The sequence below is a fragment of the Bos mutus genome, chromosome 12 (genome assembly GCF_027580195.1).
Source record: "Bos mutus isolate GX-2022 chromosome 12, NWIPB_WYAK_1.1, whole genome shotgun sequence".
Classification (NCBI taxonomy): Eukaryota; Metazoa; Chordata; class Mammalia; order Artiodactyla; family Bovidae; genus Bos; species Bos mutus.
The window spans coordinates 17,623,825-17,643,082 of NC_091628.1; positions in this window are offsets into that span (position 1 = coordinate 17,623,825).

Genomic DNA, 19,258 nt, shown 5'->3' on the forward strand with positions numbered 1-19,258 from the left:
GCTTAAAATCTCTTCTGACTTTCTGAGCTTCCCTGGTGACTCAGATGATGAAGAATCTGCCTGCAATGCAGGAGACCTGGGTTTGATCCCTGGGTTGGGAAGATCCCCTGGAGAGGGAAATGGCAACCCACTCCAGTATTCTAGTCTGGAGAATTCCATGGACAGAGGAGCGTGGTGGGTTACAGTCCATGAAGCCACAAAGAGCTGGACATGATTGAGCGACTTTCACTTTCTTTTTCTGACTTTCTGCCAAATTCATATCACAACATACAAAATCCTTTTACAATCTCAGTCCCAACAACTTCTCCAGCATCTGTTCTTGCATATTCTTTTCTTCTTTTGTTGTGCTTAGTAAAATGTAAAATGATTATAAGCGTTAAGTCTCTTTCTCTTTCACCAGATATTAACTTCTCAAAGGAAAGGACTATGACCATTTGTAGAATGTTCTACTGAAAACTAAAACTTCAAAGAGTGAAGGAGGGTGAGGATCATTCTCATCTCTAGCAAGGGCTTCTAGAAGATCATCCTGATTGCCCATGAGAGGGGAATCACCAAGGCAGATAAGGCTTATAGTAAAGATGTTCGGTTCCCTGAAAGTCATGAGAGAACCATCATTAAGGGGAATGGGGTACATAATCCTATCTGCCAATAAAGTTAATGTAATAAAACCCTTTGTTGTTCAAGAGTTGGAAGGTTGCCCAACTCCTAAGGATATGAATTAGCAGTGAGAAATAAGTGGGCTACTTCACAAGAAGCAGACTCCAGAGTCAGCTCATTAAGTGTTCAAGGAGCTTCGAGTGCCTTAGCAGATGACTTCAGCCAGAAAAAAAGTGAGTGTCAAGAACTGTGATCCTGGGAGCTCAGGTATGGGAGATTCTTAGCTAAGCATGGCACGGAAGCAGTTAATTGTCCACCACTGCAGACTGTCCAAGGTTTCTTGGTGATGTGCACCGGCGTGAGCCAGAGGCAGACCCGCAGAATCTGTCAAATTGACCAGTTGTCCACAGTGACATCATGTGGCTGCAAGAAGTAATGACAGTATCTAACAAGTGTTCTGACTAACCTCGACTTTGAGGTCTTGTAAATTCCTGGAGTTCATAAAAATATCACAGCCAATCAAAAAGGAAGGCGCTGAACTCTATCTAATTTGGCATGTGAGCTGATTCTGTTGCGGCTGTTGTTAAAGTGAAAAATAAAAGCATAAAGATTTACGGACATAACCATCTTCTAGTATATACTAGCAATTCAAACTAGGGGAAAAAATATTTGCAACTCTTCTTATTACTGAAAGGGGGCTTTTCTTAAAGAGAAATTTTTCTGAAGGCCCTGAATCCCTTTAGTAAAGGAAAATGTACAGGAAACTCTGGAATTCTATAGACCTGTAACCATTAGATCTGTTCTGACATGTGAAAATAGGGGGGCTTGGAGTCCCTGTGATTCAATCTCCCCATCTGGTTTCCCTTCCCTTGACAGCAGCCTCAAAGCCCCTGCCCTCACCACACACACACACACACACACACACACACACAGAATTCAAGACCCCTGCAGAATACAGTTTAAAACTCACTTTCTTGATGATAGAAAGCCTGTGAAGAATTCAAATCAGAGAATGACATCTACACAGAGATCATCTGTGTAGGACAGAGGGTGTTTTTAAGGGTGTGGGGAGGACAAGGCAAGATTGAAGACAAGACAGCTGGCTTGCAAGAATTTCATCAAAGGACAGACAGGCCTTTTAACAGGTATAATGTCATGAATAATGTTAAAACATTCAGTTCAGTTCAGTTCAGTCACTCAGTCCTGTCCAACTCTTTGCGACCCCATGAATCATTAGTAAAACATAAAACATGATGACTGAACTTCTCTGTAAATATAAAATCTGTTTGTAAATCATATCAAAAACATTCATTGGGGAAAAAAAATTCACTGGGAAGAGAAATAGTCTCTCAGTCCTAGTAGTAAAGGATTAATATTTGACTACCTTGGAAATATGATTATCACAAAGTTCTTAAACTGAACACTTTTTCTATTGAAAATCTTGTTTTGTGCCAGGTTTTTTCTTAAAACTCAACTTGGAAATTTTATGTTCATCAAAATGAACTTAAATTCTGCTGAGAACTAAAGAGTTAAGCCTGCTGTGATTAACAGCCACTTCCAACGTAAGTGTCCATCAAGGGAAGAATGGATAAAGAAGTTGTGACATATATATATATTCCTTCTCCAATATACACACACACACACACACAATGGAATATTATTCAGTCATAAAAAAAAAAAAAAACAGAGAAATCCTGCCATTTGTGACAACACAGATGAAGTTCGAAGGCATTATGCTACGTGAAAAAAGTCAGAGAAAAACAAATACTGTATGATCTCACTTATACATGGAATCTAAAAAAAACAAAGCAAAAACAAACTCAGAAAGAGAAATCAGACTTGTGGTTACCAAAGGTGGAAGGCGGGGTGAGGGGGAAATGAAGAAAAGTGATTAAAAGATTGAAACTTTCTGCTATAAGATGAGTAAGTACTAGGAACATAATGTACAACATAATGACTAAGATGTTATAACTGCTGTATGATATATAGGAGAGTTAGGAAAATAAATCATGAATTCTCATTCCAGGGAGTTTTTTTTCTTTTTTTCTTTTTATTGTGTCTTTATGAGATGATGCATGTTAGCTGAACCTACTGTGGTAATCATTTCACGTATATGCAAATCAAATCATCTTGCTATATCTCAAATTTATACAGTAAATTGTATACAGTAATTCTAGTAAAACTGGGGAGAGGCGGCTGGAGTGGAGGGAGAGCTGTGTTTCCAAGATAACTTTTAGAAAAAAAAATCTAATAAAAGAAATTCTTAGAAAGTGCAGAATGTCTGCTGGGATAAAGAGAAAAAGCAAAGTTTCCAAGCAACTTTTGAGTAAAAATATGGTAGAAAACAAGGCTTTTAACAGAAAATGTTAAAAAACATTTTTAACTTTTTTTAACATTTTAAATGTTCTCATAAACATTATGTTTTCAAGCTAGTTTGGGGGAAATACCTAGGGAAAAAAACAATATTTTAAATAGAACTATTTGGAACTTAATCCTGTTTATGTTTCCCAAAACACTTTTGAGGAAAATTGTAGTATAAAACACATTTTAACAGGGAAAATCAGAATTTAGGCAATAGGATGGCAGCAAAGGACACAAACAGACCCAAGGGAGGGACTCTGAAATGGAGATGAAATTGTCCAAACTGCTGAAAGTGGCATGACCTTTATACCATGCCCCCTCCCCCTCAACCTTCCTGCAGTGACCAGGCAAGGAATGCCCACTGCCCCTGTTCTGAGGGAGGGGTTCAACCCTAGGTGGGGAGTTCCTTTAATCCAGGGCAATTCCTGAAAGTCCTGGGCTGTGAGCTCTCTGCAGCAGAAATGGGTATCTGAGTCTTGGGCAAGTTTCAAGGGATCTGGGTAAGTGTTTGGCATCACTACTGGCAAAGAGCATCAGTCAGAAATTTAGGGAGTTGAAGAAAAAATGTGGGACCACATAATAGAGAATCTTAGGTACATTAAAGCTTAACACTGTCTCACCACCTCAAGAATAGAAGTCCTCTCATGAAGATTTAAGTTCTCAAAAAGGCATCAAGGAAAGAGTGTTTCAGAATAGTTAAACAAGGAAAATGGAGGGAAGCTAAGAAAAGTATTTTTATTCATTTCACCACCTGGAAAAGCTGACAAATTCCAAACCCATATGCTGTTGAAATACAAGTGATGGCTTAGGGTAACAAAAGCAAGTTAAGTCACAACTTCAGAAAAGAAAATCTGGGATTGCCCCAATGCAGCTGTGCTGTACCTTGCACAGGATATAGAAGGAAACATTTACCTAGATCTGGGGCTGTCAGCCCACACTGAGTCCATCTGGGGAGCTCATGGCCAGAGCCTACACTGAATTCATCACTGGGATCATTCACAAAGCTGAGGGTGCTGCCTGAAACCTCCTTTGGAGTTGGGGAAAGGAAACTGAACAGAGCCTGAAAGAGGTATTGAAGAAAAAAATAAGAGTTTTGTCTGCATGCCCACCAAATTCAAACGGGTCCATAAACTAGACATGAGTGTTTAACCTTCTAAAAGCTGGCAACCACTCCTTAGTAAGTGAGGAAGGCGGTGTATATAGTAGAGAGTGTGTATTAGTCGTGTCTAACTCTTTGCAACCTCATGGACTGTAGACCATCATGCTCCTCTGTCCATGGGATTCTCCAGGCAAGAATACCGGAGTGGGTTGCCATTCCCTTCTCCAGGGGTCTTCCCAACGGAGAGATCAAACTTGGGTCTCTCACATTGCAGGTGGATTCTTTACCACGGAGCCCCAGGGGAAGCCCATACAGTGGAGAGAGCTCACTCTTTAAAAAAAAAAAAAAGAAATGAGATTTCTTTTATTATATTTTTTGTTATTTATTCGGCTGTGCTGGGTCTTAGTTGTGGCATGCAGGACTGTTAGTTGTGGCATGCAAACTCTTAATTATGGTATGTGGGCTTTTAGCTCCCCACCCAGGGACTGAACCCAGGCCCTGAGTTCGGGAGCACAGTCTTAGCCACTGGACTGCCAGGGATGTTCCAGAGAGATCTCATTCTTTAGATACCATCAAAAGTAATTTGAAACACAGCCTCACCATTACTAGTGACCTTGGGCTTATTAACGTCTCTGAAAGGCAGTCTTCTTGGTAATCAGGTGATGAGCAAAGCGGATGTGTGCATGCTTATGTAAGTGCCCTACACTAAGTGGCTGTGTCATCATTATCACTGCCATTACTACTGGCATTCCACAGTCCCCAGAGCTCACAGTCCAAGGGTAGTGACCTGCAGAACCCAAAGTTGTTCTGGTCTCTATTTAAGAATGAAGATGATGGCAGTCACAGCAGTCATTCATGCATAAAGTATTAGTCTCTCAGTTGTGTCCGACTCTTTGCGACCCCACAGACTGACCCCCACTGCCAGGCTCTTCTGTCCATGGGACTCTCCAGGCAAGAATACTAGATTGGGTTGCCACGCCCTCCTTGAGGGGATCTTCCTGACCCAGGGATCATTCATGCATAAGCAAGCACTCATTTCTAGTACAGTCTAGAAATGTGTAATTTACTTAAGACTAACTCACTGCTTTTAATTTTAGAAAGAAAGTGAAAAATCATGTCTGTTGACACCAAGACAGAGCTCTGTTTGAAGTGAAATATCACTCCTGTGAATCCTCTCAAAAAGGGTAACAAGGTCAAGGTGCCAGGGGAGAGTCCAGCCCATAAACAAAGAGAGTCTCTGCTCATCGGCAAGAGCTGCACCCACAGGGCAACTTCACAGCCCTCTTTGTCTCATAGTTCAGACAAAAGCTAGCTGAAGAAGAGGAAAAAATATGAAAGGGGCTTATAAGTGATGAGGAAAAAAATCATAATTTTTTTCTGTGGAAAAACAACTGAACTAAGAAAAAATAAGTAACATGCCCTCTTTGTGATAGGACAATATGCAGTGCACATCTACATTACACATGAACCAGACCTCCTCCAAGCAGGTGGATAAAATCAATCTTGGAAAAAGATTGGCCCCTTTCTTCAGACGCTAGCACTGTCATTTATTTTGCACGCAAAAGAGAAGGCCACGGAGCAGAAAATAGGAAGGCACGCTGGCCTCACCTGAGGTGGGTGTGGTCTCCTTCAGGGGCACCAGTCTTCATGTGGATCTGAAGTCAGCAGTGGGCAGGGGCAGGTGATGTGGGACAGCAGACCCATCTTCTAAAGGGCGGGTGCAGAAAGCGCACTCTCTGCAACAGCAAAGTGCAGAAAGGAAACGCTATAACAGGCATCCTCTCAATCACATTTGTACCTAGTGTTAGTGCTAAAAACAGCTCTATTTTAAGAGGGAGTTCCTTATTAACCAACCAGGTATTCCTTCTAAGATCTTCCCCTATAGCATGACTCTATGGTATGTTCAAATGAAATACCAAAGCACAAGAAACAAAAGGAAACACAGATAGATTGTACTTCATCAAAATTTTAAACTTGTGCTTCAAAGGACACCATCAAGAAAGTAGAGATATAGCCCATTGAATGCGAGACACTGTTTTCAAATTATACATCTGATAAGAGACTTGTATTCAGGATATATAAGAACTTGTCAGCTCAATAATTAAAAAGACAAGCAAGCCAATAAAGCAAGTGAAATGACACACCCAAGGTGCCCTGACAGTTCCAAGGCAGCGTTAAAAGACCAAGGAGTGGGTGCTGGCCCAAATCTCCGCCCCTTCCCAAAAACAGTTGGAATAATCCTCCCACTCATTAGCATGTGAAATTACCCAGCCTATAAAAACCATTCTGTCTGTGGAGTGTCCTTCTCTCTGAATCTGAATAAATTCACTTCTTACCTATCACTTTGTCTCTCACTGAATTCTTTCTGTGATGAGACATCAAGAACCTGAGTTTCATTAGGTCCGGAAACCAAGTATCATGGGTTTTGGCTGGATTTGAGTTCCAGCCACGTGGGTTCGTATCCCAAACTGGGTTTTGGCTGGCTTCAAGTCCCAGGACATGGGTTCAAGTCCCAATCTGTGGTAAATGGTTTGCGTGGGGAGAGAAAAAGAGAGAGAGAGAGCGCGCGCATGCACACAGGAGAGAGAGTCCGAGAGAAAGCGCTTTGGCTCCTCCTTTTATATGTTTTTCCTCCACCTGGGGCTGCCCTATGCAAATTGGGCTTAGCCAGGAGTGCTGTTTGTTCTGTTTGTTCTGCCTGAAGTCTTCACTCTGGTCCTCGGACCTTCCTTGTCTTTTAGCCACCGCCATTTTGGACTCCTTTTCCCTATTCTACCTACCTAACACTTCCAAGGAATAAGCGTCTTTCAATTTCATGGCTACAGTCACCATCTGCAGTGATTTTGGAGCCCCAAAAAATAAAGTCTGACACTGTTTCCACTGTTTCCCCATCTACGTCCCATGAAGTGATGGGACCAGATGCCATGATCTTAGTTTTCTGAATGCTGAACTTTAAGCTAACTTTCTCACTCTCCGCTTTCACTTTCAACAAGAGGCTCTTTAGTTCCTCTTCACTTTCTGCCATAAGGGTGGTGTCATCTGCATATCTGAAGTTATTGATATTTCTCCCAGCAATCTTGATTCCAGCTTGTGCTTCATCCAGCCCAGTGTTTCTCATGATGTACTCTGCATATAAGTTAAATAAGCAGGGTGACAATATACAGCCTTGATACACTCCTTTCCCGATTTGGAACCAGTCTGTTTTTTCATGTCCAGTTCTAACTGCTGCTTCTTGACCTGCATACAGATTTCTCAAGAGCCAGGTCAGGTGGTCTGGTATTCCCATCTCTTGAAGAATTTTCCACAGTTTATTGTGATCCACACAGTCAAAGGCTTTGGCATAGTCAATAAAGCAGAAATAGATGTTTTTCTGGAACTCTCTTGCCTTTACGATGATCCAGCGGATGTTGGCAATTTGATCTCTGGTTCCTCTGCCTTTTCTAAAACCAGCCTGAACATCTGGAAGTTCATGGTTCACATATTGCTGAAGCCTGGCTTGGAGAACTTTGAGCATTACTTTACTAGCGTGTGAGATGAATGCAATTGTGTGGTAGTTTGAGCATTCTTTAGCATTGCATTTCTTTGAGACTGGAATGAAAACTGACCTTTTCCAAGTCCTGTGGCCACTGCTGAGTTTTCCAAATTTGCTGGCATATCGAGTGCAGCACTTTCACAGCATCATCTTTTATGGAATGATTACGTCAACAAAAAGAAATAAAGTACTAATGAAAGGTTGTTGCTGAATTGTGAAAGATGCTGGGATTATTGGCCTCTGGAGGAGAGGAATTCAATCCACGGCCAGTGATGAGGCTTGATCACTCAGAGCTTTTGTGTAATAAAGTTTTATTAAAGTGTAAAAGAGATAGAGAAAGCTTCTGACATAGACATCAGAAGGGGGCAGAAAGCTAGCTCCCTGCTAGCCTTTAGCATTATGTTATATGCCTATCAGCAGGCTGCTAATTAGAGAAAGGAAATATCTCAAAACTCAGAGTGGCCCAGGCCCCTCACCCACAACATGCATTTTGAGATAACATTGCACAAGGTGAGTCATCCGGGGCCATAAAACAACTGACATGTATCTTGAAGAAAGGCAAGTTTCCAAGCAAATATATAGTTTCATTAACATAGATTAGGAGAACAATTGTATGAGTAAATATACTGGTTTCTTGAGCCCTTATGGGTTCTGAGTCTTAAGCAGAACTGACTGGAAGAAAGACAGAGTCTAGGGTAAATACATAGTTCATAAAGATAGCTTAAGAAAAACATTTCCATTAAAAAAAAGGCATTGGTTAGCTCAAGGTTTGAGAAAAGGTAAGTTCAGGTGGAACCAGGAGTCATCATGGTAACACAGAATTTTAAGAGAAACCTCCTTTTAATTTTGTATAGAAAAGGGGAAAAAAAATCTGACACGTGTAATTTGTTTCCTCCTGCCACTTACGAGAGAAATAAAAAAGTCTGACCCTTTCAGCCTATTTCCTCCGTTTGAAGACCCCTAGCCTTCCTGCCTGTTACCCTCTCACTAATACATGCTATACTGTGGATGAACCTTGAAAGCTTATGTTAAGTGAAAAAAAAATCCTACACAAGCAACCCCATATTGTATGACTCCACGAATAAAGTCCAGAGTGGGCAAATTTAAAAAGACTTAAAGTAGATGAGGGGTTGCTGAGAATTTGACCAGGCTGGAAGAGAGTGAGGAGTGACCGCTAATGAGCTAATGAATGCAGGGTTTCTTTGAGGCTGGTGGGGACGGTTAATAAAAATGGTCTAAAATTAAGTAGTGTTCATGGTTGCATAGCTGCGAATATACAATCACTGACTTGTACAGTTTAGATGGATGAATTGTGTGTGAATTATATTTTGGTAAAGCTGTTACCAAAAATTTTTTTAAATGAAAGATCATTGTGTTGCTGTAACAAGATAAAAAAGGCACTAAATATTGGTATGTCCTATTATCAATTTATTAGAAATACTGAGCACCTGCTGTATGCAAACCACTATCCGTAAAATTATGGAGGAAATGTAAAGTAGATAACAATAGAAAAAGCCATTCTCTAATGTTCACAGGAGTATTTCAACATGTACTTTGCAGGCCTGATAAACAAAAATGTCTCCACTATGTAGGCATTTATTTGATTTTTTTAAGTGAAGAAGAACAATCAGATTGTATGAAATTAAAAATTTAATTGGTCAGTTTTAGGCTCTATTTTGTTGGGGGGGAAAACGTTCATAAACACAAGCCCATGATCAGACTCTATTGAAATCCTTTCGGAATATCAAGCGCAAATGGGTTGCCAAAGGATGTTTCCACACAGAATTAAATACTACTCTTAACAAAACGACTTATTTATAGCTGTAGACTCTTTGTTGGGGAAAGGCAAACTAATATTTCAGTTCTAAAAAGTTCCTAACACTTTAGCTTTTGTCTACTATGTCAGGGGTAAAAAAAAAAAAAAAAAAAACCATTAGTTGACAGAGTGTACTTTATAAGGTGAGAATCTAAGATGGATTCATTTTTCTTCTAATAATGAAGTAAAAACATCCCAGATATCTCTATTCAATGAGCATCGGGACAATATCCAACCCTCAGAGAAACTGAAAATTCTGCTCAATGACAACATTTTATTTAACTCACCAGCGCAATTTAAGGTAACACAGTGTGACTCAGATCTAAGCAAGGAAATGTGTCAAGGGAAAGCATTTCTTCCTTAAGAAATACCTGCTGGCGAAATAAAGACACAGACATAGAGAATAAATATATGGATACCAAGGGGGGAAAGGGGAAGTAGGATGAACTGAGAGATGGGGATTCATGTATATACACTATTGATACTATGTATAAAATAGATAACTAATGCTGCAAAGAGTAGGACATTGAACAACTGAACTGCCGAATGAGAAGCTACTTTATCTCACAGGGAACTCAGGGCTCTGTGGTGACCTAGTGTCAGTCTCTCAGTGGTGTCCGACTCTTTGTGACCCTATGGACTGTAGGCCACCAAGCTCCTCTGTCCATGGAATTTCCCAGGCAAGAATACTAGAAGGGGTTGCCATTTCCTACTCCAGGGGATCTCCCCAACCCAGGGATTGAACCCAGGGCTCCTGCATTGCAGGCAGATTCTTTACCAGCTGAACCACCAAGGAAACCCTAAATAGGAAGGAAATCCAAAACAGAGGGGATATACATACACACATAACTGACTCACTTTGCTGTACAGCAGAAACTAACACAACACTGTAGAGCAACTAAACTCCAATAAAAATTAACTTAAATTTTTTAAAAAGCAAAAAAAATAAAAAAGAAATACCTGCTGGCAATTGAGATAAAAAAATATAAAATGCATGTCAAATTGTGAGAATGTTTAGAGAATTACCCCAACTGATTCTGTAACCATGTGCAAATTAGTTCCCTTCCAGATCTTACGGGGGCAATTTCCAAAGGCTTCAAGCCAGATACATGGCTTGATGGGAGAAGGTAGTAGTTTTAACTTTAGGATATACATAATTTATTAAAAAAAAAAACTGTAAACTATATATAATATGTTACATATAGCATGGTCTAGTTGAAAAGCGTATTAGGCCTTTCTACCAGCTGAGTGTGCACTTCTGTTTCCCCTGAAAGCCCCTCCAGCGCCCTCACAGCAACATATCCCTTCACACATCCTCCATGGTAGACTGGAAGCAAATGCACAGCATTCTCTTTATATCATCGTGTTCTAGTTGGTGATTTGAGATGCAAAATTAATGGAAGGGAAAGAAAAATTCAAACTGACTGCCAGATCTCATCTCTTTATAATTTCATATTTGCAATTTTACCTAAGCAGTGATTTTGCTCAAAAGGGAAAGTCTGGAGGTCCTAATATGGATTTTTTTTTTTTTTTTTTTTAGAATCTAAGTGGGAACTGGTCCCAGACTTGTTCAGTGTTACAAAGATTCACTCTGCTTGGTCATTTCACATCTTTAATTAGCTCCCTCTGAGCCTCAACAACCAAACTGAGCTCATCCCCATAAAATACCCAGAAAAGATTTCAGTGGAGTCTAAACTAAGCAATAATTGGTTTCTGGTTCCCAGACAGGACTCAGTGGACTCTGGCAGCCCCGAGTGTCCTTCATTAGCAAGCCTGAGTAGAACCACTTTAAAGGTCTTTGGGGGAAGGAACTCTGAGACCACGTCCAGCATCTTCCCAGCACAGTGGGAATTTAGTAAATGCTTCCCAGGATGACTCCCTGCTGCGTGGACTTCTCCATGACATCTGCTACTGTCTCTGGTAAGTGATCACAGCAGCAAAGGGTATTTAATTTAAAATGAGTGTTAAAATGGTGATTACCAGGGTCTGGAGTGGGGAAATGAGATGTTGTCTCAGAGTACAGACTTGCATCTAGTCGTAAGTCCTAGAGATCATTAGCTTTCTGGTCTAGTGAATATAGACAACAATATTGTATTGTAATAATCAAACTTCCTAAAAGACCAGATCTTAATTATTCCAGCTCCTCCCAAAAGAAATAGCTATGTGATATGATATGTAAATTGTAAACATTGATATGTAAAAATTGATGTATAAATATATAAATTTATATGATATGTAAATATATCATTTGTCAAGTCAACATGTTATATATTTATATTAACACAATGTTACATGTCAAACATGTTTCAATTTTTTTTAATATCAGAGGTTCTTCTTCCTATAACTTTTAAACTATTTAGCCTAAACATTTCTTAGGATGCACTCAGAATAGAACCTGCTGGTCCCAAATTATCCAGAGAGAAGTTCTGCTCTGACAAGTTGGGAAAGAAGAGAAAAAAAGAAAAGAAAGAAATAATTATTAAGCCTCTAAGTGGAAGAACACATTATGTTCTCCTCTTACTTAAACTTTATTCCAAACCTGTGAGATGTACATTATCCACCCAAAGACAGGCTTTGGATGAACGAAGAAGGGGACGACAGAGGATGAGATGGTTGGATGGCATCACCGACTCAATGGACATGAGTTTGAGTAAGCTCCGGGAGTTGGTGATGGACAGGGAAGCCTGGCGTGCTGCAGTCCATGGGGTCGCAAAGAGTTGGCCACGACTGAGTGACTAAACTGAACTGAAAAACACTCTAAGATGTGGAAACTGAGTCCCCAGGTCAAACAATTGACCCAAGGCCACAGAGTGGCTCAGGAGACATGGGCTCAATCCTTGAGTCAGGAAGATCCCATGGAGCAGGGAATGGCTACCCACTCCAGTATTATTGCCTGAAAAATCCCACAGACAGAGGAGCCTGGTCGGCTCTAGTCCACGGGGTCTCAAAGAGTGGGACACGACTGAGCAACAAACGGAGTGATTATCTGACAGAGCAGGATAGCCAGTCTCTAAAGCACTGGTCCTTGGCTTCCTCAAGGTCATGGCCTTTTCTGAGAATCTGGTGACAGCTAAAGAGTGCTCCACACATACGTTTTACAAACAAATCCAAGGGGCCAGTCACTGCTTGAAGCCCAGCTCAGGCCCTATAGAAATCCAAACCCCAAAGCTTCTCTCTTTCCACAGAAGTCCCACTGGACAAGCCTGAGGAGGAGGGCAAGGGAGTCACCCAATATTTAACACATCTATTTCCTCTCTTCGGACAGAGGAGCCTGGCAGGCTACAATCCATAGGGTTGCCAAGAGTCAGACACAGCTGAAGCAACTTAGCATGCATGCACACAAAATCTTTTCATCGATCTCCTATGTTATTTCATAAATTCCTTATGAATCCTTTTCTACTGAGCAGGATTGTGAGCAGAAATGACTTGTGATGTGAAAGTCGCTCAGTCATGTCTGACTCTTTGAAACCCCATAGACTTTACATCCATGGAATTCTCCAGGCCAGAATACTGGAGTGGGTAGCTGTTCCCTTCTCCAGGGGACCTTCCCAACCCAGGGACTGAACCCAGGTCTCCTGCATTGCAGGCTGATTCTTTACCAGCTGAGCTACCTTGAGGAGGACAAACACTTAAATGACTTCAAAAGCTACTCATCAGCTTCCTGTGTTGCTTTCCAGATTCCCTCCAGCCATCCCACTTCTGAGTGTTTATCCAAAAGAACTGAAAACAGGATCTCATAGAGAATCTGCCCTTCCATGTCCACAAGAGAAAAGGGGACAACCCAAATGTCCATGAATAGGTGAATGGACAAAGCAGATGTGGCCTATACAAACAATGAAATATTATTCAGTCTTAAAAATGATGGAAATCCTGCCATTTGCTACAATGGCAGTGAACCCTGAGGATGTTATGCTAAACAATACACTTGGGAGTGTAAACACGCACACTCCTGTGCCTCTGAGCGGCTGCCTTTGGAGAACGCAGCAGCCAGTGACAGCGACAGGAGAGTCCCTGGAGTAGGAAATGGCAACCCACTCCAGTCTCCCTGCCTGGAAAATCCATGGACAGAGGAACCTGGCAGCCTACAGTTCATGGGGTTGCAAAAGAGTGGGACACGACTTAGCGACTAAACAACAGCGACATCCCTTTTATTGAACAGACAGTTTCCCCTTTGTAACGAATATAAACATGGTTGAAAATGCACTAAGATGCTTATTACTAACTTACACTTTTGGTGACTGCTCTTCAGGGCAAACCATGGTCTGAGCCCCTGCTGACCAGGTCCTAAGGAAATCTCCTCCTTCCCACAGTTCTCTAGGGGCTTGGCAGGCTTGCCTCCCACCCAACTCTACCCGCGTCCAGCAAGGTTAAACTACTCAGAGTTTCTTCTGAACAATGGACCCCTGTTTTCCTTTCCTCATTTCATATATTTTGGAAAATTTGCAATTATAAATTCTTTTTCTGCCCCTGGGGGATATAAAACTTCTCCCAGCTTCTTGCTGGTTTAAAAAGCAGAGACACCACTTTGCCTACAAAGGTCCGTATAGTCAAAGGTATGGTTTTTTCAGTAGTCATATACAGATGTGAGTAGGACCATAAAGAAGGCTAAGTGCCAAAGAATTGATCCTTTCAAACTGTGATGCTGGAGAAGACTCTTGAGAGTCCCTTGGACAGCAAGCAGATCAAACCAGTCAATCCTACAGGAAATCAACCCTGAATATTCATTAGAAGGACTGATGCTGAAGCTGAAGCTCCAATACTCTGGCCACCTGATGGGAAGAGCCAACTCCTTGGAAAAGACCTGATGCTGGGAAAGATTGAAGGCAGGAGAAGGAAACAACAGGATGAGATAGTTGGATGGCATCATCAACTCAATGGACATGAGTTTGAGCAAACTCTGGGAGATGGTGAAGGGCAGGGAGGCCTGGCATGCTACAGTCCATAGGGTCGTAAAGAGTCAGACATGACTGGGCGACTGAAAAAAAAAAAAAAAATTGCCAGTTTTACAGCACAGGAATGTCTTTCTCAAAGATCAGGGAGCCATCCCTTTGATATATCATCAAGGAAGATAAAACCCCTGTCTCCCAGGCCCTCATTAGGTAAAAGCTTGACTTCAATAAGCACCAGTTAGTAAACCCTGATGTCCTAATCCCACAGGCAAGCTTCCTCCCTAATGGCCTTCAGGACTTTTCCAGCTGGTCACTCTCGCACCTCAACGCCCTCATCTTTTGCCTAAATGGAGTTGAGGGTGAAGCTCTCTCCCCTCTTCCAATTATCTTCCATAAAGTTTTCTTTGCCTATTTAAATCCATTGGGTGCAATTTTTCTTTGTCACCACACCTCTCCAAAACCACCACCACCATTGTTTAAAGGGCCTTCTTTTTTACCACTAGAATCAGAATAAAATAATGGGTGAGGAATAAATTTACTGAAACATGAAGAAATGCATTTAATATCTTTAAATGTAGAAACCATGACTTTCACGTGCAGACACACACTACGTACATGAACACACAGCATCCAAATGTATCGCGCCAGCCAAGTTTAAACACAGGCTTAGAAAAGTCAGTAAGGGCGTACACCAAGATGATAGAAACAGTCATGTCTATGCAGCAAGATAATGGGATTTCCCTTTTCTTCTATAACTAAGCTGTATTTTCTAAATTTTCTATGAAGAATTGAATTTTGGAGATAAACTTTTTAAATAAGGACAGAGGGAAGAAGTTTTCAAATAATAAAAGGAGACTCAGAGTTTCTATTCTTAAAAATAATCACACCAACTTTTTTTTTTTTTTTTTCTTTTTACCAGCTTTCCTCCTAAGCACTAAGGGTGGGAAACAAAAACTATTAATGTTAACAAGAAATACTATGAATGCAGTTGCTGCTTGGAGTTCTAGTTTCTGGTTCCTGGAAATTTCTTAGAAAACTAAAGCCTTTCTACTCTTCTCCTGCAGGGTGAGTCTATCCAGGACTAAGTCCTTGGGTCCTACACCCACCTCCATCCCAGACAAGTGAGCCTCACACAAAGAGTATCTGCTTTCAGTTATGCAGGAAAAAATAAAGCTTCCCCAAGCCCCTTGAAGAAGCTGCCACCCACTGCAGTGAGTGGTTTACATCCCACACGCTGGAGGAGTATTAAAGAGGGTCCCCACCATCTCATCCTCAAAGTTCACAGGAACTCTGGCCACTTGAGTCATTCTGTCCCGCTCACGTGAGAGAAATGAATGCTTAGGGGTGTGAGCATGAAATCCCAAAGAAAGAGAACTTGGTGCCCGTTAAGGTTAAACTTAAAACAAGTCAATATCCGTCTGCAGCAAAGAAAGGGAGGAGGATGAGAGGAAGGGAAAGAACACTTCTTAGAAACATCTATATTAAGTCCACAGGAGCCTATTTGATCTGACCAAATTTGATTTGATCTTCGTGTTTCAGAGACAAGACTCCTGGGTGCTGCTATACCTAACTGTTCAAAGAGAGCCCCCTACAGCTTAAGTAGGACACAGACTAATTAGCGCTCTGAAAGAAACAATCAAACTGCATGCGGATTAAACAATACTTACAAGGAGAAACTGGGGAGGTATTAATCTCTCTAATAGGAAAAGGGAATAAGTCTTTGGCAAGGCAACACTTTCAGTGAGGAAAGAAAATTATTCAGAATGCATCAGAAAACCAGAAAATCCTAACTGAAAAGATAGAAATGTTTGTGTTGAAAAGACAATGTCACCTGAGTCCTTGTCCTAGAAGACTCCAGGTGGCCCAGTAGCAGGGTCTCCTGAGGAGAAAGGTGCACTGAACAGTTACCTAGACCCCCAGACCAACCTCTTGGTGCCAGATGTGTTTAAGAATTCTGTATTGGGGGATTTTAGAAAAAAATTTTGATGCATAATCAACAGCATTATGTAACTTTTCCATTGAGGTCTGAGTACACCATCCCATTTTTCTTGAGCAAAACATAAGAAACTAATACTATGTAGGAGAAATCAAGGATATCGATATTGAGTTGGTCAAAAAGTTAATTCAGGTTTTCCATAAGATGTAATGGAAAAACCCAAATGGACTTTTTGAGCCATCCCAACAGACTTATATCCATTTAAGTTTGCTGCCAGATGGGTCATGGAAAAAAAGAATTCAGTGTCACAAAGTTTGGGGGTATCAGAAACGTGCAGGTATGATTGTGAACCTGTATTTTGTAATATGTCTGTCTTTCCCATCAGAGACCAAGAATCTTGCCTTGAGTGATCGTCCCCAGTACCTGGCTTATTATGACTGGTGTTCAGCAAGGGTGTTACATTTCATTGATTAAGTCTTAGTCTCAAGTGAAAAGTGAAAGTGAAAGTCACTCAGTTGTGTCCAACTCTGCGACCCCATGGACTGTTTAGTCCATGGAATTCTCTAGGCCAGAATACTGGAGTGGGTAGCCTTTCCCTTCTCCAGGGCATCTTCCCAATCCAGGGATCAAACCCAGGTCTCCTGCATTGCAGGTGGATTCTTTACCATCTGAGCCACCAGGGAAGCCCTGAATGGCTGCTTTCAAGTTATCCACTCCTTCATCAAGCCAAGCCTCTCGCATTTGCTAACAGCATTACCCTAAAGCTTTGGAAGCCCAAGGAGACCCAAACTGCAAGAGCAAGGATGCTCTACTTGGTATACCCAGAGCCTCTCTGAATGGCAAGAGTTAAAGACAAAGCAATTTTTCTGCCTAATATTAACTTCCCTGATTTGAAGCACTGCCACCAAATAAGCTGCCTGGGGATGATAAAGACCAAGAATTAGGTTTTTGTTATACTACCCTTTTTTAGGGATTTGAAAGCAGTGTTCAAGAAAACCCTAATAAAATGGTCAGGGTCCTATCTGGAGAAAGAAGTCCTCATCATTGTTAATGCCTCTGCCTTTGAATGCATTGGGGCTTCCCTGGTGGCTTAGATAGTAAAGAGTCTGCCTGCAATGCAGGAGAGCTGAATTCGATTCCTGGGTCAGGAAGAGCCCTTGTAGAAGGAAATGGCAACCCACTCCAGTATTCTTGACTGGAGAATTCCATAGACAGAGGAGCCTGGAGGGCTACAGTCCATGGGGTCACAAAGAATCGGACACAGCTGAGTGACGAACACTTGAATGTACCAGCCTGGAAGCAGAGGTGATGCTGAAGATATAGTAGAAACAGGTTTCATCACATTCCCATGGTAGACACGATTTCAATCCACATTTCTCCTCCGGGCCAGGTTTCCGTGCAGCGGCCTCCCCAAGCCGCCACATCTCCCACTCACCACTGCCAACAGGAACCATCAAAAGAGACCGGCCTCCTCTCTGTCTCCACGGGAGTCACTGGAGCTCTGGAAATAGATGCGCTGAGCTGCTCTCTGGATCCTGGGTCCTTCAGCATTCAGGACAAGGTCACCCCACATTCTCTGTGGTACTGGCAGTATAATTAGTCTTATCTTTCACTCTCTGAGGAATAAAGTGCAACTTTAAACCACAGAGGGAAAATGGATTTAAAATTAAACATCTGAAGTAACAAGGACATCAGAAAAGGCAGCCACAAATAGAGCATCAGCATTCAAACACCCAGGCCAACTGGGTATTTCAATAATTAGCTAATACCATGGCTAGCTAGTCCTTTGACATCCAGAAATGGCCTGATCCAGAAAACTCAATTTAAAGAAATTTCAATGTGGAAACAAATGCTTTCATTCTCTAATGACAATTATTACAGTTTTTAAAGTCATCCCTAGTTGGCTTTACATAACAATGCCTCAAGTGTGTTTATGATTTTACTTTTTTAAGTTATTTACGGTACACAGTTATAAAAAAAAAAAAAAAACAGAAATCAAACAATAAAATAGATTATACACGGGAAGTCTCTGATCTCACTCTTATCCCAAAGACCCTCAATTCCTCTTTTCAGAGGAAACCACTATGACTACATTTTGGATTTTTCCAGAAATAGTCTCTACATAATAAAAGACTACATCACTTTTAAAACATAAAGCCTATCACACTATGCATACTATCCCACAACTTGCTCCCTTTGTCCCAAATGCATTCTGACTATGAGTTTTGGACTTTCCTGGTGGTGCAGTGACTGAGGATCTGTGCTTTCAATGCAGGGGCCTGGGTTCAATCCCTGACCAGGGAACTAGACACACACGCTACAACTAAGAGCTCGCATGCTGTAACTAAAATGTCCCACATGCCACAGCACAAATAGATAAATAATACAAATATAAAATAAAACAAAAGCTATTAGTGTTCCTCTACATTTTCAGCATGCCCCTCCCCTCTGCAGTATACACCAGCATTCAGAATTCTTCAGGCTTCCAATGCAGCCCTCAGCTCTGTATTCAGGGCTTCTTCACTAACCCCCATAGATGCCGCTGAGTGAGGAATTGAATACCGCACAGGGATATATTGAAATCCAACCCACCAGAACCTGTGAGACCTTATTTTGGAAACAGAGTCTTTGAAAATATCATTAAGGTGTAAGTTAATTTGAGGTTATACTGGAGTAGGGTGAGCCCTTAATCCAACTTGACTATTGTCTTTATAAGAAAAGGAGAAGAAATGTAGTGACATCAGGCACAAAGAAGACAACATGAAGACAACATGAAGAGAAATGGGGAGATACCCTGTGATAATGGACAAAGAGATTGGACAGTAAAGAATCTGCCTGCAATGAAGGAGAACTGGATTCAATCCCTGGGTTGAGAAAATCCCCTGGAGAAGGAAATGGCAACCCACTCCAATATTCTTGCCTGGAGAATCCCCACAGACAGTGGAGCCTGGTGGACTAGAGTCTATGGGATTGCAAAGAGTCAGACATGACTGAGGAACTAAGCACCCACAAGCCAAGGAAGGTCAGG